A 22224-nucleotide genomic window follows, 5' to 3' on the forward strand; every position below is an offset into this window, starting at 1 on the left:
AATTAACTTAGTGTATGTAAACTTCTGACCCACTGGAATTGTGATACAGTGCATTATAAGTGAAGTAATCTGTCTGTAAATAATTGTTGGAAAAATTATTTGTGTCATGCACAAAGTAGATGTCCTAACCGACTTGCCAAACTATAGTTTGTTAACAAGAAATGTGTGGAGTGGTTGAAAAACGAGTTTTAATGACTTACATACACTTACGTTGGCCTAAGTGTATGTAAACTTCCGACTTCAACTGTACTGTCACGACTTCCGACCGAGGTTGGCTCTCCTGCCCGTTCATCATTGTCACCGTCCTACTAGCCACTACCGATCCCTTTTCGTGTATCTGTTGGTTTTGTCTGATTGTTTTCACCTGTGTGTTGTTTAGTTAATTAGTGTCTGTATATAATGTAGGTTGTCCCGCCCTTGTTTTGTGCGGGATTGTTTATTTTGTCATTTGTTTTGTCTGTCGGTGTTTTTGTGTTTATTATTCTCCGGTTAGTCTGTTATCCTGTTTTGGATCATTTCACCCTGTTTGTATTTGGGTTGACCGTGTTTATTTTGTTCACCGGAGAATAAACTTATTATCGCTATTTGCTCTCTGCACCTGATTCCACCCACCTTGATTAGACGTGACATGTACATGTTTTAACAGGGTATTACATGCATTTTGTCAGGATGTTTCAGCGTTTACAGCACAGTCAGAGCAAAACACTGGAGTAGTATAAATGTGCCAGCTTGGAGGAGGTCAGTAAAGCACAGAATGCCTCCCATGCGCGGTTTGACAAGTGTAAACTTCAGATCACTGCTAGCTCAGCAAAGAAGGTTCCTGTGCGCACCTCAGCAAATCCCGACAACTTTGTGCGGGAGTATTTCTTCTGAAGATAGAAAGGAGAACGAGCAGGTGGTCTACACATGGATGGAGAGCTGTGGGTTTAGTCTGGAGAGTAGAGACACAGTAGTGAGAGTCAAGGAGCCGTGTCTTTCTGAAAGCCCAGACGGAGTGTTAAACTCTCAAGAACTTATAGACATCAAATGTCCTGTTCTGAGTAAGAAGTGAAAGTCTCTGACTGAACTGTTTTCTGGCAAACTGGTGGATGGGGTTCCTCAGCTGCAACCTAATGGAGTTCGTCGGTACTACATGCAGGTCCAAATGGGCATGTTCTGCACAGGACTGGAGAGATGCAACCTGCTTGTCTGGGCTCCATCTGAACAGGTTGTTATTGGTGTGCCTTTTGATGTGAAATTCTGTGCTGATCTTGTCCCTAAACTGAAGGCATTCTATTTCACACATATGCTGCCAAGGATAGTGGATGAGTTAGAAATGTCCTTCTTTTTGAAATATTTTTTTTTTGTCTATTAAAATAACATACAATTGATCCAAAATACAGTGTACACGTTAATGTTGTCAATGACTATTATAGCTGGAAATCAAATCAAATTTTATTTGTCACATACACATGGTTAGCAGATGTTAATGCGAGTGTAGCGAAATGCTTGTGCTTCTAGTTCCGACAATGCAGTAATAACCAACAAGTAATCTAACTAACAATTCCAAAATGACCTTCTTATACACAGTGTAAGGGGATAAAGAATATGTACATAAGGATATATGAGTGAGTGATGGTACAGAGCAGCATAGGCAAGATACAGTAGATGGTATCGAGTACAGTATATACATATGAGATGAGTATGTAAACAAAGTGGCATAGTTAAAGTGGCTAGTGATACATGTATTACATAAGGATGCAGTCGATGATATAGAGTACAGTATATACGTATGCATATGAGATGAATAATGTAGGGTAAGTAACATTATATAAGGTAGCATTGTTTAAAGTGGCGAGTGATATATTTACATAATTTCCCATCAATTCCCATTATTAAAGTGGCTGGAGTTGAGTCAGTGTCAGTGTGTTGGCAGCAGCCACTCAATGTTAGTGGTGGCTGTTTAACAGTCTGATGGCCTTGAGATAGAAGCTGTTTTTCAGTCTCTCGGTCCCAGCTTTGATGCACCTGTACTGACCTCGCCTTCTGGATGATAGCGGGGTGAACAGGCAGTGGCTCGGGTGGTTGATGTCCTTGATAATCTTTATGACCTTCCTGTAACATCGGGTGGTGTAGGTGTCCTGGAGGGCAGGTAGTTTGCCCCCGGTGATGCGTTGTGCAGACCTCACTACCCTCTGGAGAGCCTTACGGTTGAGGGCGGAGCAGTTGCCGTATCCTTGTCTCATCGCGCACTAGCGACTCCTGTGGCGGGCCGGGCGCAGTGCATGCTGACCAGGTCGCTAGGTGTACGGTGTTTCCTTCGATACATTGGTATGGCTGGCTTCCGGGTTGGATGCGCACTGTGTTAAGAAGCAGTGCGGCTTGGTTGGGTTGTGTTTCAGAGGACGCATGGCTCCTCAACCTTCGTCTCTCCCGAGCCCGTACGCGAGTTGTAGCAATGAGACAAGACAGTAACTACTAATAATTGGATACCACGAAAAAGGGGGTACATTTAAAAAAAAAAATGTTTTAACCTTTTGTATTTATTTTATCACATCTGAAAACTGTTTTTCTGATTAAAGATGCAATAAAACTAGCCTTCTTTAGAATAGTTGAGTATCTGGAGCATCAACATTTGTGGGTTCGATTACAGGCTCAAAATGGCCAGAAACAAAGCACTTTCTTCTGAAACTCGTCAGTCTATTCTTGTTCTGACAAATGAAGGATATTCAATGTGAGAAATTGCCAAGAAACTGAAGATCTCATACAACGCTGCGTACTACCTTCACAGAACAGCGTAAACATTTTGAAATGAAGGATGAGGAGGCATGCCTAAGGGTTTCAAATGTGTTTTCAGTTTGATTCTGGGTTTGGTTTTCAAGGGAACAAATTAAGAAAACAGTGTGGCACTTCGTAAACAGTTTTCTTCCCTCTTGGTCTGTTAAGACATTTTGCTGTTGAAGAAAATGTATTTTAAAAAGATTGAAGAAGGCATAATAACAGCACTTATTGGATGCCTGTAATTATCAGGAACATGCAAAGTTACAGTACATTTCTAATGAAGGAACATTAAAATGATTCAGATTAAATCGGAAACTATATATACACACAGTATCTCATGTGGATGAAATGATAGTGTATAAAGTTACATTTCATATGTATGAACGTTCTCACTGCTCACTCAGCATCCTCATGGATGATCTCACCCTGCATGTTAACAAACGCTGCACTGATTCTAAGGACTGTCCATTTTGGGCGTCAGGTTGTCGGGAACAGTCTGGGAGAGGATTTTGAACACCTTGAGTCGTCTGATAAGTCTCTCAACATTAGCTATCCTTCTCGTGCTTGTGACATCCTTATCAGACAGCTGGTCTCCTTTTGAGTGAAGGCTGGTATGGCAAGGTTTAACTTCCTCTCATACAGCAGATCCCGGATGGTGAAGCCCCTGTCTGCCATAACTTATTCGCCAGGCCTAAGGTATTCCAGGAAGCCAGAGTTTTGGGTGATGAACTTGTCACTCCATATGCAGGAGAAATTAACATAACGAGTCCACATGGAGCAATGACAACCAAATACTTGGGAGTATTGCTGGAATAATAGTGTCTGTATGACTCCCTTCTGGAATAGAGATTATGTGCTTTCTGAAGAATGGTTTCAGAGCAGTTGATGATGCAAGTTGTGTTGGGGAACTTCACTATGAAGCACTGAGGCATTGTGTTCTGGATTGTCTCCCTCAGCAGGCATGGAATGTAGATCTTCATGTGCTCCTCCATTGTATCAATCCAGAAGGAAAGTATTCTGCTCACTACTCACTGGGACACAGCAAATCGTTCAGCAAGATCACCCTGGAGTAAATTCAGCTTCAGCTTCATCAAGGTTATCAGTATTTCATCAGTGATATGCATTTTGAAGTTAGCCGTGTAGAATTTCTCCAGAAAAGCTGCATGGTCAAAGAAAACACTAACACCCACATTGGGTTTGTTTGTGGCAGATGGGCTTGTTGACTGGTTCTCTTGACACATAGCTGTGATCAGTCAGTGCTGGAATCTCCCATTGAGTATCAGCATCTTTATGCTGCGGTGGTATTAGCACACTCAGATCAGAATCTGGCCGGGGAATTTAATGAAGGCAAACTTAAATCCGTTTTAACTCATTTCTTCGAACATGTTACATGTGCACCCAAAGTTTAAGAAAACTCAAAACCATCTTTACTCCACACACAGAGATGCATACAAAACTCTCCCCCGCCCTCCATTTGGCAAATCTGACCATAATTCTATCCGCCTGATTCCTGCTTACAGGCAAAAATTAAAGCAGGAAGTACCAGTGACTCACTCAATACGGAAGTGGTCAGTTGACGCGGATGCTACGCTACAGGACTGTTTTGCTAGCACAGACTGGAATATGTTCCGGGATTCATCCAATGGCATTGAGGAGTCATCGGCTTCATCAATAAGTGCATCGACGATGTCGTCCCCACAGTGACCGTACGTACATATCCCAACCAGAAGCCAAGGACTACAGGCAACATCCGCATCGAGCTAAAGGCTAGAGCTTCCACTTTCAAGGAGCGGGACACTAATCCGGACACTTATAAGAAATCCCACTATGCCCTCAAACAAAACATCAAACGAGCAAAGCGTCGATACAGAATTAAGATTGAATCCTACTACACCGGCTCTGATGCTCGTCAGATGTGGCAGGCTTGAAAACTATTATGGACTACAAAGGGAAACGCAAACGCGAGCTGCCCAGGGACGCGAGCCTACCAGACGAGTGAAATGCCTTTTACACTCACTTCGAGGCAAACAACACTGAAGCATGCATGAGAGCACCAGCTGTTCTGAATGACTGTGTGATAACGCTCTCGGTAGCCGATGTGAGCAAGACCTTTAAACAGGTCAACATTCACAAATCCACGGGGCTTGAGGGATTACCAGGATGTGTACTAAAAACATGCGCGGACCAACTGGCAAGTGTCTATAATACCTACATGTTTCAAGCAGACACCATGTGTCCAAGGAAGCGAATGTAACCTGCTTAAATTATTACCTCCCCGTAGCACTCACACCGGTAGTTATGAAGTGCTTTGAAAAGCTGGTCATGGCTCACATCAACAGCATCCTCCCAGATACCCGAGACCCACTCCAATTCGCATACCGCCCTTAACAGATCCACAGATGACGCAATCTCAATCGCACTCCATACAGCCCTTTCCCACCTGGACAAAAGGAACACCTATGTGAGAATGCTGTTCATTGACTGCAGCTCAGCGTTCAACACCATAGTGCCCCTGAAGCTCATCACTAAGCTAAGGACTCTGGGACTAAACACCTCCCTCTGCAACTGGATCCTGGACTTCCTGATGGGCCGCCCCTAGGTGGTAAGGGTTGGCAACAACACATCCGCCACGCTGATCCTCAGCACTGGGTCCCCTCAGGGGTGTGTACTTAGTCTCCTCCTGTACTCCCTGTTCACCCACGACTGTGGCCAAGCACAACTCCAACACCATCATTAATTTTGCTGACGACACAACAGTGGTAGGTAGGCCTGATCACCGACAACGATGAGACAGCCTAAAGGGAGGTCAGAGAACCTGGCAGTGTGGAGCCAGGACAACATCCTCTCCCTCAATGTGAGCAAGACAAAGGAGCTGATCGTGGACTAAGGAAAAGGTGTGCCGAACAGGCCCCCATTAACATTGGTGGGGCTGTAGCGGAGAGGGTAGAGAGTTTCAAGTTCCTTGGTGTTCACATCACCAAGAACTATCATGGTCCAAACACACCAAGACAGTTGTTAAGAGGACTTGACAACACCTTTTCCCCCTCAGGAGACTGAAAAGATTTGGCATGGGTCCCCAGATCCACAAGTTCTACAGCGGTACCGGTACCCCCTGTTACATTTTTTATTGTGTTACTTTTATTATTTTATACTTTAGTTTATTTGGTAAATATTTTCTTAACTCCTTTTTGAACTGCACTGTTGGTTAAGGGCTTGTAAGTAAGCATTTCATGGTAAGGTCTACACTTGTATTCTGCGCATGTGACAAATAAAGTTTGATTTGATTTTGAGCATCATAGCGCAACCACTTCTCAGGAAAAGGATGCTCTTGTCAGCCTCTTGTCCACGAAGTGTTGTGGCATCTCCTTACCGAACATAAAATGGCCGTTTTGCATGAATCCATCTTTGAATTTTTAAAGAAGTGATACTGAGTTAGTTAGCTAACACAGTAGTAAAATATAATTAATTTAAAGCATAGATTCTCTACGTTCCTTCTCCATCGAATAGCCTAATGGGCCAACTTTTAGCTTGCAAATTCGAGGTGAAATGATTACATTCATTATTTTTTTATATTCTTCCATCACCTGCCGAATAAAACTTAATACGGCCCTACTTCTGAAAAAGTTAATTGGGACAGATATGCTGAAGTGGACTCGGCCCGAGTACCATTAGCCGGAACCCAGAGTAATATGACTGCCGGACTCGGGAAGAGCTGAGCCCGTATGATGCCCCCAGAGTCCGAGTCGATGCCAAGTCCCCCGAGTCTCAAACGGAATAAGCCAGAACCCACCGTATTGACTGGGTACTTGGCAAAATATAGCTAGCTGGATTTCATCGCTTGTTGGTTAGCTACCTAGCCAAAATTAGCTCTCATCTGACTGGTATACTGTTACGTTAGCTAGCTAGCTAATCAAAACAAAACCACATTCATTGGTTAGTTACAGTGCCTTGCCTGTTTGTTAGCTAGCTTTTAGCTGACTGGTGTTAGCTAGCTGCAGAGGCTAGCTGCTGAACGTTGTACAAGCATGCTAACGTTAGCAATATAACATTAGCTACCTAGCTAATCAAAATATCTATTTTTATTTATTGATTAACCTCCGTTTGAATATCACCATATAGCTAGCTATATACAATAGTCTAGGTTTGTTCGCATAGACTTCTTACAACTGGCAGCATGGTGCAGCTGTGTTGTTGCCAAGCAACCAAACCTGTGTTAGAACTATGCGTTTCATCGGAAAAAGACCTTAGCTTTGTCACAAAAAGGTAGCACGCGAGAGCTATAAATTATATATTTAATAAAAAGAACTCTTGCACCTATACATTTAGTAAATCTGGGCTTTTTAAAATTCCAATTATCACTTTATGGACGCTGTAGTGTCGTCGTTCTAATCTGAAGTCTATAATTTGAGCTAGGTAGGTGCAAGAAATCGTAAAACTCAATCGCTAATGACACTGTTAAGAATTCCGGTATGTGAATCTTAGTAATGGACAGACGGCTCACGAGGAGAGGTGGAGAATGTGTTGAATACCTCCAATCAAGTTGCTTGCGATTTTTTAAAATCTAGATTGGTGTGATATTGGTTTAGATATGATGATAGGGAGATTTTAATTTAACACTGAGTTTCAACCAATATCTATGTAAACTTTGTTTAAATTCTGCTGTCTGTATTCTGACTTTAAATGTTGTCTATCACTAGCAGCACCGTATCACCAAGTAAATGGTTGACGAATAAAGGTGATTCTGACTTTTTAACACTAGTCTTAATTAACACTGTAGTCTAAATACAAATTCAAATAACTGCGTATCATACAGCATGGGATAATTATTGTAACTTTATTCTTGTACATCTCACTTGTTTTGTTTGCCCAATATATCAATACGAAATAAACTCAGCGTTTTATCAGCTCCTTTAACAATACAAGTTATATTAAATGCATAGGCTATCGTCTTCTTGATGTGCAACATCAACATGCACTCGACCGCGGCAATTTTGACAGCGGAAATGATGAAGACAAAACTTTTTTCCGCGTAGAGTTTCATCTGTGTGAAGCCAGCAAAGCCAACCAACAGCTTCTGGCAGCAAACATGCTACAATTTCTACAAGATCCTTTCAAAATATAAGTTCCGCGAATTAAAGGCATACAATAAAACAAAGGCCTTAGTATTGGAGTATTTTATGTTAGATTCTCATTTAACATTATATATACACAAAAAATATTTTTCAACTTTCATTCAATACCAACAATTGGTAATCGTTTTGGAGGATGTGCAGGTTTATCTGGTTCTGCAGGATTAAATAAAACATTTTTTTGACTTCTGTAGTAATACATTCTAAATCAAATCAAAGTTTATTGGTCACATACACAGATTTGCAGTTATTATCACAGGTGCAGTGAAATGCTTGTGTTTCTAGCTCCAACAGTGCAGTAATACCTAGCAATACAAAACACTACTACACAAATAATGCAAAAGTAAAAATAAAGAAATTAAGAAATATCAGAAAGAGCAATGTCAGAGTCCAGAATATATATAATGGTATGTATAGACAGTATGGATACTATATGAATAGAAAAGTAGTTATATAGGATGAGCTATGACTAGCCATGAATATTATTGAAGCCAGATGTCTGTGCCATAAGTCGATGATAGAGGTTTTGTTTAGAAGTTATATGAAACCCTACTGTCAAACCCATGCAATGCTATGAGTTTTCTGCAGGACCGCGTGCCCATGGTCCCCAACCTCCAGGGGGCCCCCATTGATTTTGTGCTAATGTTTGAGTCACTCAGACAGCATATGAACATGGCTTTGGCAAAATGTTTAGAATTTCAGAAAATTGGCTTTAAAACTGCAAATTCTTTCCCAGATTATCCACCCTGAATTGTTCCATGGGCTTGACACAGACATCATTTTGATTCTCTTTGAGGTTAGATATTGATTATGCAATAGTAAAATAAGTATTTTACTTAGGCTACATAACATTGTCAGTCATCATTTCCTGCAATAAAATAAAATACAATTGTTTTGGTCACATACACATATTTTGCTGATGTTATTGCGGGTGTAGTGGAATGATTGTGTTCCTAGCTCCAACAGTGCAGTAGTATCTAACAATTCATAATACTTTCCGAAATGTGTCGTTAAGACCTCTGGCTTCCTCATTAATTTGATTTCACTGACGTCATGTTCGTGCTTTTTTCTTTCCTTTAGTTCCGTACTTTTATTGTGAAGGTTTTTCTAAAACGTCACCCGGAACTAACGACCTCGATCTCGCCAATGTTGCTGGCTTCACACCAGTCAGTTTCGTTCCTGAAAACACATTCAACATGCGAGAGAAAGCAACGGGCTTTTGGGCTTGCAGGTACATTCTAAGTATTTATGTATTATTATTATGTGCCGAAGTTTGTTTTAGTTATTATAAATGTTTCACAACGCATATGGGTTATGCTACGTCCACGTTTTTGGTATGTCGTCGTGCTATGGGTGCACATCCAAGATAACAGAGAACGTGAGTATAGCCTATTGTCAAGAGTCTTGTGTCAAATTTGGTCTTGTTTCCGAAGTGCTCAAAACAGAGCGCCAATCGTTGGTCTAAGTGCCGTTAAAAATCAGCTTGCTTGTAGTTAATTGTCCACACATAGTAGCTAATTTCGGTAAAGTTTTATCATAAAGTCCAACTGTGTTTAGCTAGCCACTGTAGAAATGTGTAAATTTCTGGATTAAATTTAAAGGGCCGTTCCTCTCCATCCCCGACGTGACTTAATTACTGGTTTGCCACTTCTTTGGGTAATTTCTTGCAAAACATTTGAGAACTAGCAAAGATATTCTCAGGAAGACAACCACGTCAGACCACAAACGGAATTTAGTTAAAATTGCCAAACTTTGTGAATTGCGATGTATTACTGTTTTTACTGTCACACACCTGTGACCTGTTCAGCAAGTTAACGTTGTGTAACGTTAATAAAGTGTTATGTAAAACTAACATGCCTCTGACATGTTGAAATAATAAATAATGTATATCTGAAACGTTTGCCTACTGAATGACCTTGGGCTGCGTTCAGAAACATGGTAAATCTTTCAGTATATGGAATTGGTGTTGTTTTGAACACCTGGTTGGCATTAGTGAGTGAACATTGCAGATAGACATGGAATTATAAAGCCGGTACGATTCTTCCTTGTCAGACATGCATGTGTTCTAGTACATGTCTGTATACTGTACAAGATGTTGCCTTCCTGAATGTGGGCCCCTTCTAGCAACATTATGCAACTCTACTGAAGATAACCGAGCAGTAGTCAGCACAAAGTAGCCTGTACTTGTCCTTTGGTTTCTCAGAGGGTGGTTGTTTCACAATTTCTTAAAATATGTCACTTGCTGCTTGGGGGGCACACACAAAGATCAGAGACTTGGAATCCATACTGAATATCCCTTCGACCGGCTTGGACTGGCTATCAGTGTCCTTCCAAGAACTATGGGTGATCTTCGGCTGTATTTTCCCTTCACTAGAAGTAGCCTACTCTGTACAGTCTCCTCAAACCGCTTTGTGACTGCACTACACACTGCATTTATTTATGCAAGTGTCAGTGTTGTTTACTAAGGTGAACGCTTGGTGGGGTGTAAAACCAGCCTCAGCCTGAACCCCAAAGTGTTAGGGTTTGGATTAGGGAAATTCCATGGTAATGGAGCGATGCTGAGACTCAGATTTGTCACTTTAAAATGTCAAACAAAATCAATAATTGCAAAGTTAAACAAACCATACAACTCTATGCACAAAGTCTACGTTTAACAATTTCCAGTGAAATTGTTAATAGAAACACATTTACTTGAAGAACAGTGCAGATATAAAGTTTGGTAATAGAATGATGGCACAAACAGTCCAATGCCTGACAAATTCATTCACATTTGTTTTGCATAAGGCCAATGATTCTGACCATTCCGACGACAAATGTGTACAAATCAGAGGGCCGTTTTAAAAAAAACTTCCAGGCTATACCAAATAGGAGCAAAAAAGCCTAGAAAGTTGAAGAGCGGTGTGCACGGTTTTAGGAGAACGTGACATCAATACGTAGGCCTATCTTTTGCAGAATGTTCAATTATGTCACCATCATTTACAGTATGTCTGTATTGGTGGATTTTGGTACCAGCTCACAAAAACCTGTTTGGGAATATTTTTGTTCTTACATATGCTGGTTCCCAAAACTACTTGCTATAGCCCTATGTTTGAAATGTGTACACAAGCTCAATCGGCAGAATAAATGGCGTTCTGATGAGCTCTGTTGTGGGTGACTCGCATGGAAACATCAGTCGTACACATGATTACAGGATGCAGAAGAGAGGAACAATTGGGGAAGCTGGTGCTGTTGCACAATTCCTTTGTTATAGACTTAAATCAAAACAATAATTATCTCAGCAAACCTATAGGCCTAAGAGGTGTGTGTCAGAGCGTGCTCGTCTGCCTGAACCCAGCTTTTATACACAAAACAAATCTGAAGTTTTTCTCTTCAAAGTAGAGGTGTGCGTCTGGTGAGATGAAGTGATGAAAGGACTTCTTTAAAGTCTCTTGAAGGGCAAAGGGAACTGTATCACTATGTTCACCTCTGTTCTAAACCTGCCATGTGTGCAGGTTTGTATGTGTTCTAGTTGCATGTTGTTAGGCTATGATGTTTCTTGCATGCCTACATGTATGCTTGTCTGTTCCTGGTGCTTTTCACATCTCAACCCCTTTGCAGACTCTGAAACTTTAAGACCGTAAGCACACATGGATCAGCTTCTGCCATGCATGAATACATGTCCTTTTAAAGAGATGTTATCACCAACTATGCTTTCCGTTCCATTAAGCGTTAACAAGATTTCCATAGATTTCACTGGTGCACGAGCTCTGACCCTCATCGGCCCTACAGTAATGTAAGTGTAGATCAGTGTTTCTCAGCCAAGAGGCACTGCTGCCTAGTATGTTGCTGACCACGGTGACCGGCCCCTCTTATTAGGGCCTAAGCTAGTTTTAATGTAAGGCTGTCTTCTACCTCAAAGGAATGCCCTGGTACTTGAAGGTCATGAAACAAATAGAGTGAGAGCGAGAGAGAGGCTGAACTCCACACCCTCACAGTAAGTTTGGACCCCTCCCACAGGGGAAGAGTGTGTTATGATCTGAGTTGGTGATATGCAAACCCTCTTTCCAGCCCTGTGTGTTTGAGATGAGTGCTGCTCACTGGCAGACAGCTAGGGATGGTTGCTATGTGGTGTCTTTAGGCCTAATTGACAGATGCCTAGGGAAGGTTGCTATGTGGTGTCTTTAGGCCTAATTGACAGACGCCTAGGGAGGTTTGCTTTGTGGTGTCTTGAGGCCTCACTGACTTGACGGCTGGACAGGAGTAAAATGACAATAGCTAGACGGGGGTACAGAGTCAATGTGCATGGGGGACCCGGTTAGTTGAGGTAATATGTAGGTAGAGTTATTACAATGACTATGCATAGATGATAACAACAGAGAGTAGCAATGCAAATAGTCTGGTTAGCCATTTGATTAGGTGTTCAGTAGTCTTATGGCTTGGGGGTAGAGGCTGTTTAGAAGCCTCTTGGACCTAGACTTGGCGCTCCAGTACTGCTTGCCATGCGGTAGCAGAAAGAACCGTCTATGTCTAGGGTGGCTGGAGTCTTTGACAATTTTTAGGGCGTTCCTCTGACACTGCCTGGTATAGAGGTCCTGGATGGCAGGAAGCTACCCTATGTACTGCCTTGCGTTCGGAGGCCGAGCAGTTGCCATACCAGGCAGTGATGCAACCACTCAGGATGATCTCGATGGTGCAGCTGTTGAACCTTTTGAGGATCTGAGGACCCATGCCAAATCTTTTCAGTCTCCCCAGGGGGAATAGGTTTTGTGTTGCTCTCTTCACGACCGTCTTGGTGTGCTTGGACCATGTTAGTTTGTTGGTGATGTGGACACCAAGGAACTTGAAGCTCTCAACCTTCTCCACTGCAGCCTTGTCGATGAGAATGGGGCGTGCTCTGTCTTCCTGTAGTCCACAATCGTCCTCTTTGTCTTGATCACGTTGAGGGGGAGAATTGTTGTCCTGGCACCACACCGCCATGTCTCTGACCTCCTCCCTATAGGCTGTCTCGTCGTTGTCGGTGATCATCCTACCACTGTTGTCATCAGCAAACCTAATGATGGTGTTGGAGTCGTGCCTGGCCGTGCAGTCACGAGTGAACAGAGAGTACAGGAGGGGACTGAGTACACACCCCTGAGGCGCCCCCGTGTTGAGGATCAGCGTGGCGGATGTGTTGTTACCTACCCTTACCACCTGGGGGTGGCCCGTCAGGAAGTCCAGGATCCAGTTGCAGACGGAGGTGTTTAGTCTAAGGGTCCTTAGCTTATTGACGAGCTTTTGAGGGCACTATGGTGTTGAACCCTGTGCTATTCATTGACTACAGCTTTCTCACATAGGTGTTCCTTTTTTCCAGGTGGGAAAGGGCAGTGTGGAGTGCAATAGAGATTGCATCTTCTGTGTATCTTTTGAGGTGGTATGCAAATTGGAGTGGGTCTAGGGTTTCTGGGATAATGGTGTTGATGTGAGCCATGACCAGCCTTTCAAAGCACTTCATGGCTACAGACGTGAATGCTACTGGTCGGTAGTCATTTAGGCAGGTTACCTCAGTGTTCTTGGGCAGAGGCACTATGGTGATCTGCTTAAAACGTGTTGGTATTACAGACTCGGACAGGGAGTGGTTGAAAATGTTGGTGAAGACACTTGCCAGTTGGTCAGCGCGTGCTCGGAGTACACGTCCTGATAATCCGTCTGGCCCTGCGGCCTTGTGAATGTTGACCTGTTTAAAGGTCTTACTCACATCGGCTGCGGAGAGTGTAATCACACAGTCTTCTGGAACAGCTGATGCTCTCATGCATGTTTCAGTGTTTTCCTCGAAGCATGCATAGAAATAGTTTAGCTCATCTGGTAGGCTCGGGTCACTGGGCAGTTCTCGGCTGTGCTTCCCTTTGTAGTCTGTAATGGTTTGCAAGCCCTGCCACATCCGACAAGCGTCGTAGCATGTAGTACGATTCGATCTTAGGCCCGTATTGACGCTTTTCATGTTTGATGGTTCGTCGGAGGGAATAGTGCGATTTCTTATAAGCTTCCGGGTTAGAGTCCCGCTCCTTGAAAGCGGCAGCTCTAGCCTTTAGCTCAGTGCGGATGTTGCCTGTAATCCATGGCTTCTGGTTGTGGTATGTATTAGAGGTCGACAGATTATGATTTTTCAACGCCGGTACCTATTATTGGAGGACCCAAAAAGCCGATACCGATTAATCGGCAGATTTTTTAAAAAACAATTTATTTGTAATAATGACAATTACAACAATACTGAATTAACACTTATTTTAACTTAATATAATACACCAATAAAATCAATTCAGCCTCAAGTAAATAATGAAACATGTTCAATTTGGTTTAAATAATGCAAAAACAACATGTTGGAGAAGAAAGTAAAAGTGCAATATGTGCTTTGTAAGAAAGCTAACGTTTTAGTTCCTTGCTCAGAACATGAGAAAATATGAAAGCTGGTGGTTCCTTTTAACATGAGTCTTCAATATTCCCCAGTAAGAAGTTTTAGGTTGTAGTTATTATAGGAATTATAGGACTATTTCCATCTATACCATTTGTATTTCATTAACCTATGACTATTGCATGTTGTTATAGGCACTTTCGTATTGCCTGTGTAACAGTATAGCTTCCGTCCCTCTCGTCGCTCCTCCCTGGGCTCGAACCAGCAACACAACGACAACAGCCACCATCGAAGCAGCGTTACCCATGCAGAGCAAGGGAAACAACCACAGGCTCAGAGCGAGTGACGTTTGAAACGCTATTAGTGCGCGCTAACTAGCTAGCCATTTCACTTCGGTTACACCAGCCTCATCTCGGGAGTTGATAGGCTTGAAGTCATAAACAGAGCAATGCTTGCTTGACGTACAACGTAGAGCTGCTGGCAAAACGCACGAAAGTGCTGTCTGAATGAATGTTTATGCTCCTGCTTCTGCCTACCACCGCTCAGTCAGATACTTAGATACCTGTATGCTTGTATGCTCAGTCAGATTATATGCAACGCAGGACACGCTAGATAATATCTAGTAATATCATCAACCATGTGTAGTTAACTAGTGATTATGATTGATTGTTTTTTATAAGTTTAATGCTAGCTAGCAACTTACCTTGGCTTACTGCATTCGCGTAACAAGCAGTCTCCTTGTGCAACGAGAGAGAGGCAGGTCGTTATTGCGTTGGTTAGTTAACTGTAAGGTTGCAAGATTGGATCCCCCGAGCTGACAAGGTGAAAATCTGCCGTTCTGCCCCTGAACGAGGCCGTTAACCCACCGTTCCTAGGCCGTCATTGAAAATAAGAATGTGTTCTTAACTGACTTGCTTAGTTAAATAAAGGTCAATAAAAACAACTAAAATTGTAAAAAATAATAATAATAATAATAATTCGGCGCCAAAAAAATACATATTTCAGATTATGAAAACTTGAAATCGGCCCGAATTAATCGGCCATTCCAATGAATTGGTCAACCTCTAGTATATATGGTCACTGTGGGGATGACGTCATCAATGCACTTATTGATGAAGCCAGTGACTGATGTGGTGTACTCCTCAATGCCATCGGAGGAATCCCGGAACATATTCCAGTCTGTGATAGCAAAACAGTCCTGTAGCTTAGCATTTGATTAATCTGACCACCTTTTTATTGATCTAATCACTGGTGCTTCCTGCTTTAATTTTTGCTTGTAAGCAGAAATCGGGAGGATAGAATTATGGTCAGATTTGCCAAATGGAGGGCGAGTGAGAGCTTTGTATGAGTCTCTGTGTGTGGAGTAAAGGTGGTCCAGAGTTTTTTTTTTTTCCCCCTCTGGTTGCACATTGAACATGCTGATAGAATTTTGGTCAAACGGATTTAAGTTTCCCTGCATTAAAGTCCCCGGCCACTAGGAGTGCCATCTCTGGGTGAGCGTTTTCTTGTTGGCTTATGGCGGAATACAGCTCATTTGATGCTGTCTTAGTGCAAGCTTCTGACTGTGGTGGTATGTAAAACAGCTACGAAAAATACAGATGAAAACGCTCTCGTTAGATAGTGTGGTCTACAGCTTATCATGAGATACTCAACCTCGGGTGAGCAATAGCTCGAGACTACCTTAAATATTGTGCACCCGCTGTTATTTACAAAAATAATAGTACGCCACCCCTTGTTTTACCAGACGCCGCTGTTCTATCCTGCCGGTACAACGTGTAACCAGCCAGCTGTATGTTGATAGTGTCGTCGTTCAGCCATGTCTCCGTGAAGCATAAGATATTACAGTTTTGAATGTCCCATCTGTAGTTTAATCTTCCTCGTAGATCTATTTTATTTACTACTGTACACATGCATGGCAGGAGAGAAGACTATGATTTGTGTGAGCCTGTGTACTATGTTGGAACCCATGTGTTGAGGTGGGGGGGTCTTTGTGTGTCTATGGAAACAGTAATGAGAGACTTGTTTGTTTTTGTAAGTGGATATTGATTGTAGGCCTATAAGTAGGTAGTGTAGCCTACATGCAGTGCTGTTGTGGTTCACTTGAGTGTTGGGGCTCTACTCATTGTGAATGAGCTTGGAGGTTCATGCTTTGAAAATATGAGGAACTTCAATTGATAAAAGACAGAATCATTGAAAGATTTTGTGTATGTTTGGTGGGGGGTATCAAGACATGTCAGCAGCCTACAGGAAGTGGAGTGGAGAAGCGGAAGTAGGAACTCTCAAACATAGCTCAGACAGTGAGGGGGAGTGAGAGCAGGCATGTGCACAGACAGGGCTCTACCTGCCCAGTTACCCTTCCAGTCTCCAACAGACAGGGCTCTACCTGCCCCGTTACCCTTCCAGTCTCCAACAGACAGGGCTCTACCTGCCCCGTTACCCTTCCAGTCTCCAACAGACAGGGCTCTACCTGCCCCGTTACCCTTCCAGTCTCCAACAGACAGGGCTCTACCTGCCCCGTTACCCTTCCAGTCTCCAACAGACAGGGCTCTACCTGCCCCGTTACCCTTCCAGTCTCCAACAGACAGGGCTCTACCTGCCCCGTTACCCTTCCAGTCTCCAACAGACAGGGCTCTACCTGCCCCGTTACCCTTCCAGTCTCCAACAGACAGGGCTCTACCTGCCCCGTTACCCTTCCAGTCTCCAACAGACAGGGCTCTACCTGCCCCGTTACCCTTTCAGTCTCTAAAGTGCCATTTTCAGTGGCGGTATAATTTCCCCCAAAATTATATATATTTTAAAATACATTCTTTAGCATTGTTGTTCAACCCATTGCCCTCAAATCGTCCTTAAATTATCATCTATGCTTCAGAATCAAACAGTTGTGCGTCTTGATTGTTGACCATTGACCAGTCCTCAACATTGGTGCACAAAGGCAAGTGCGCATATCCAGATTATTGACCAAAAATAACTTGTTTCATTTCCTCCTGTTTTGCCTGCCAAAAACAGAGTAGGTCTACGTTTATCACCCATATAAAATACAGTTCAGCAATCTACTACTGACTCATCTTAGCCAGAGCAATCTACTACTGACTCATTTTAGCCAGAGCAATCTACTACTGACTCGTCTTAGCCAGAGCAATCTACTACTGACTCGTCTTAGCCAGAGCAATCTACTACTGACTCGTCTTAGCCAGAGCAATCTACTACTGACTCGTCTTAGCCAGAGCAATCTACTACTGACTCGTCTTAGCCAGAGCAATCGGCTACCTGGCGATTTGATTGATAATTTTTACATTTCAGAAAGGCCTAGCTTGGGTGGCTACTGGCTATAAATAAGCAGCCGGAACATCGCACCGCCTTCAATATTATTGGATGATATTTGTGAGGAAGAACTACCTGGCTGTCACTCTGCAGGCAGGCTGCCTTCCAAAGACATGACGCGGTGCAGACAGAACGTGCTTTTCTCCTCTACAAGTTGGCCGTGTGATTTTTCTTGCTCTGGACTCCAGAGAAATGACATGATATACAGTGCCTTCGAAAAGTATTTTTAAGTACTTTTACACATTTTCTTATGTTACAGCCTAAATTTAAAATTGATTAAATTAAGATGTATTTATATTTTTATCACTGGATTACACACAATACCCCATAATGTCGAAGTGGAATTATGTCTTTAGACATTTTACAAATGTAATAAAAAAATTAAATGTGTCTAAGTATTGAGTGTAAGTATTCAACCCATTTGTTAGCCTTAATAAGTTCAGGAGTACACATTTGGTTAAACGAGTCACATAAGTTGCACGGAATCACTATGTTCAATAATAATGTTTACCATGATTTTATAGATGGGTGAGGTTATTTAAAAAAAAAAAAAAATGAATTCAGGCTGTAACACAACAAGTGAAATAAGTCAAGGGGTGTAAATACTTTCTGAAGGCACTGTATCCCAAGCTGATATTGGCTGCTAACATGAATGACTTTCAGCTCTAAATGCAGCTGTAAAACACAGTTTATTTCTGTAGCCTAGATTGCATTTTGTAAATGCATTACTGTTTATGGCTGTAATAACAGGCTACATTTGCATAGGGATTGTGCGAGCATGTTTGCATGTTTGCAAGCTTTGTATCATTCCTTTTTGGGGGTCGTGGGTCAAAAAGTTTGAAAACCACTTGGATACATGATGGTGACAACAAATGGGGTTGGATATGGTCATGGTAGGCTACAGTATTTCTGACCATCTTCTACTTTGACTGGAATTGTGTTGGTCATTGGCAATAAGTGCAGAATTTATTCCAGTTCAAAATAGTTGAGCAAAATACTTTACTCATCTGATTACTGCTTTCCCCTCTTCTTGTAAGAATTGCTCAACTAGTGGTTCCTTGGACCAGTAGCCTAACAGATGGATAGGGAACCCCTGGTTTGACGTATGCTGACTACTCTGTTTGAGTTCTGATAAGAGTTGGCTCTTGGCCTGTTTCTTGGCATATGACCGTGTAGCTTACTTGGTGAGTGACTGATTTAATTTGCGTGGGGAGTGAAGTAACTTGTTTGTCTGGTAGTACTGAGCCCACTCCAATGACCTCCAACCACCAGGGCTGAGTCCACCCCAATGGCCTCCAACCATCCGTGCCCCAGGGCGTGTCTTTGATGAGGTGTGGGAGGTGTCCTCTTTCATTCTCCACTTGATTTGATAAAAAATTGTATCATTAAATGCATTATGAAATAATTACATTCAAATAATTTTTTAATGGACATTTCATAGCCCAAAATAGTGAACATTCAATTGCCAAAACAATATTCCATCGTCTCTGTCAGGTCCACGTTGGGTAGACATCACTAGGACATTTCTATGAATGGTACAATATTTCAGTTGTGTATATTACTTTATTATTTTTCATTCCTTCAAAGTCATCCTCTCATCTATGCTCAGGCAGCAGCAGTCAGCCAGACAACGTTGTCTCTGTTCTCCCCATACTGTACTGTCTTTGGTCATCTTATTTAACTCGCCTGCCGAAGTATGCTGCAGAGCTGTCTGGCAATCATTTTACTAGTTCTTCAAAGTAGATACGGCATACTTTCATGAACTGTCTCTATCCCTCTCTCTTGTGGTTGTGTACTTTCTTCTCTCTAATGCGGTTCGCAGGCTGCGTGCATTCTGTGTGCATCTACGTAGCAGGTGTAGAAGTGCACCCATCTCTGTCCGAGCCGGAAAGAACAGGAGCAATAGATTATGGTCGTTGTAGTTATCACGTTTCCGCGCTGAACTAGGTTAAACAACTCCCTTCAGCCCAGCGTCCCACATACTTCTTGACTTGGTTTTTCTCATGAATGATTTGATTTCTCTCTAGAGAAATGGCGCGTTTAGGTTTTCATGATGAATAAAGGGGTACTTGAGGTGAATCATTTAACCGGAAAGTACCTGCTTAGGTCAGATGGTTCAGTAGTAGGGAGGGGCTAAATCTACTGTCTTCACCAGTTCAGATTTTGCCACTTCCTCCAACCAAAGTAAACAAAGTAGCTAGCTAACACACACAAGATTTGCTTCAGCATTCCCAGACTAAAACTTTCATGGTGTTTGTTAGCATAGCATTAGGCTACTAGATATGCATGTGCTTGCTGAAGCATGCCAAATGTGCTTTTGTACTGTAGAACAGCTTATTTATTTTATTTTTATTGCATTTTTTTATTAGTGTACTTGCTGAAAGCAAAAACACTTGTTATTCGCCACACCTTTTGTTATTGGCCTATCAATTTTGCCTTAAACACCATAACAGTAAAAGCTGCCAACACCTAAACAACTTTCACAACCATAAATACTTCAGGACAAGCAAGCACACACACTTTCTTTAGGAAATGTTATTGTTTCTGTATAGTAAACTATTAATTCCATCAGTTCCCTCTCTCACCCCTACCTGTCTGACACAGGGAAATCCTTACTTGTTCCCTGCATTTGGCTTGGCCTTCCCTACTTCATTCTCTATTTTCTAAATCTGGGAAATTGTTGAGTTGTTTCAGTGCGTCATAAGAATAGCCGCATTGTGTTGTGTGGAGCTTGCATTGTTGTGAGTAAGCATGTTGAAGGACTGGGGACAAAGGTTAGGAATTATGGCCTTCTTCTGCCAAAGTGGAATCCACTACTTTGGTAAAGAAAAGCTACTAGAGGTAGAGCTACTAGAGGTAGAGAAAAGGTCCAGTTGCCGTTGAGATATAGGTTTATCCCACTAGAAGCCTATACTTTACAACCACTTTTTCATAATATATATACATTATTGCTTTACGCACATAAACAAAGTTGACGCAGAAAACAGAACAGCCTACACATCCCGGCCTATACCGATATGTATGCTCTGTTGCTGTGGAACGGCCAGCTGACAGACCCGTCTCGTTGCTATGGAACGGCCAGCTGACAGACCCGTCTCGTTGCTATGGAACGGCCAGCTGACAGACCCGTCTCGTTGCTATGGAACGGCCAGCTGACAGACCCGTCTCGTTGCTATGGAACGGCCAGCTGACAGACCCGTCTCGTTGCTATGGAACGGCCAGCTGACAGACCCGTCTCGTTGCTATGGAACGGCCAGCTGACAGACCCGTCTCGTTGCTATGGAACGGCCAGCTGACAGACCCGTCTCGTTGCTGTGGAACGGCCAGCTGACCGACACACTTTGTGTTTCAGCTTCCTATCTGGCTCAGGGTAGTGAGCTGAATGAGAGCTGGCTCCCACAGTTTCCAGGCCAGGGTACTGTAGGGTACGGTTTGTGTTGGAGACGGTTGCCAGGGCAGGGCAGGGTTTCCTGTTCCTGAGATTGCTGCCTTAGTGCCACTGGTCGCTAGAGCTTTCTTTTGTCTAAGTGAGTCTGCCACCTGGGTTCTCTCCCTTCCTTCGAGAGCCAGGCCAAAGCACATGAGGCTTTTACATGCCCACTTCTCTTGGTTCCCTGCTTGTCAGTGTTTTGTACTTCCTTAGAAACACCTTGCATTCAAACACCAAACCTGTGCAATTCAGAGAATCAACAACACTGTTTGGGATTGGACCAAAGTTATTGTGTGGTAATAGGGGATGGCTACTCTGACAGTTGTTCATGTATGCTAATAGTACAGGGGTTGTGGTAGATGTGTTTCTCTTGCCTAAAACAGCCTTAATAAAACAGTCAGGATTCTCTCTGTGTCATGCTGGGTTCAAGGTGAGTGTTTGTCTTCTGACTGGGATGAGCTCTTCACTGGGTCCATTGCAGCAGGCTTGAGGAGGGAGGGATCTTCTGTCTACTCCATGGCCTAAAGTAACCACCGTTCCCAATGGGGGTCACAAGGAACGCTGTTTATTGTGTGAGCACAGATACTAACCTATGAGATATAATTAGGTCCACTCTGTTTAGAGGGCTTCCACTAGGACAAGGTGAGGGTTGTGTTGCTGCTCTGCCTCCGGTAGGCCAGGGCAGTGTCACTGGAGGGTTAGGGCAGTGTCACTGGAGGGTTAGGGCAGTGTCACTGGAGGGTTAGGGCAGTGTCACTGGAGGGTTAGGGCAGTGTCACTGGAGGGTTAGGGCAGTGTCACACGGCTGAGCCTAAAGGAAATGCAGGGACAGACAGCCTAGGGCGAGGCAGGCACACAGTGAAGGAGAGGAAGTGTGTCTTACAGTGCTGGAGGCTGCTGAGTCATGGCTGGGCTGGCTACACTGATAGAAACAGCCATCTGGGGGCCAGCGGCAGGGGTGGGAGTACCAGCGGGAGCATGCGTACAGGGGCTTTGGGGGCGGAGAAGAATGGTAGTGGGACATTGATGGTTGGTGATGCAATATTTCTGGATGCTGTCAACGCCTGTGACGTCTCTGTCCACCGTGTGAAAAACGCATCACGTATGGTGGAGGTTTTGAGTTTCATCAGCCTTGGTCTTCTATCTCAAGTGAGGGAGAAGCCATAGAGAACAGCCTCGTGTGTTTATTGACACCATTAGGCCTTATCATGAGACCC

At 43.1% G+C, this 22224-nt stretch overlaps 1 protein-coding gene across 2 annotated transcripts in view; it reads left to right on the forward strand.

Moving 5' to 3' along the window:
• The first annotated feature begins 8967 nt into the window (after positions 1-8967).
• sh2b3 (SH2B adaptor protein 3) overlaps positions 8968-22224 on the forward strand; it is a 54699-nt gene continuing 41442 nt past the window's right edge. Inside the window, exon 1 of one of the 2 annotated variants that reach the window (XM_052461129.1) lies at positions 8968-9120. The gene's annotated coding sequence lies outside the window, so the exon portion shown is untranslated. Of the gene's footprint in view, positions 9268-22224 lie in introns of both variants that reach the window. The other variant, XM_052461130.1, reaches the window with a different exon arrangement.

The sequence above is a fragment of the Oncorhynchus keta genome, chromosome 14 (genome assembly GCF_023373465.1).
Source record: "Oncorhynchus keta strain PuntledgeMale-10-30-2019 chromosome 14, Oket_V2, whole genome shotgun sequence".
Lineage (NCBI taxonomy): Eukaryota > Metazoa > Chordata > Actinopteri > Salmoniformes > Salmonidae > Oncorhynchus > Oncorhynchus keta.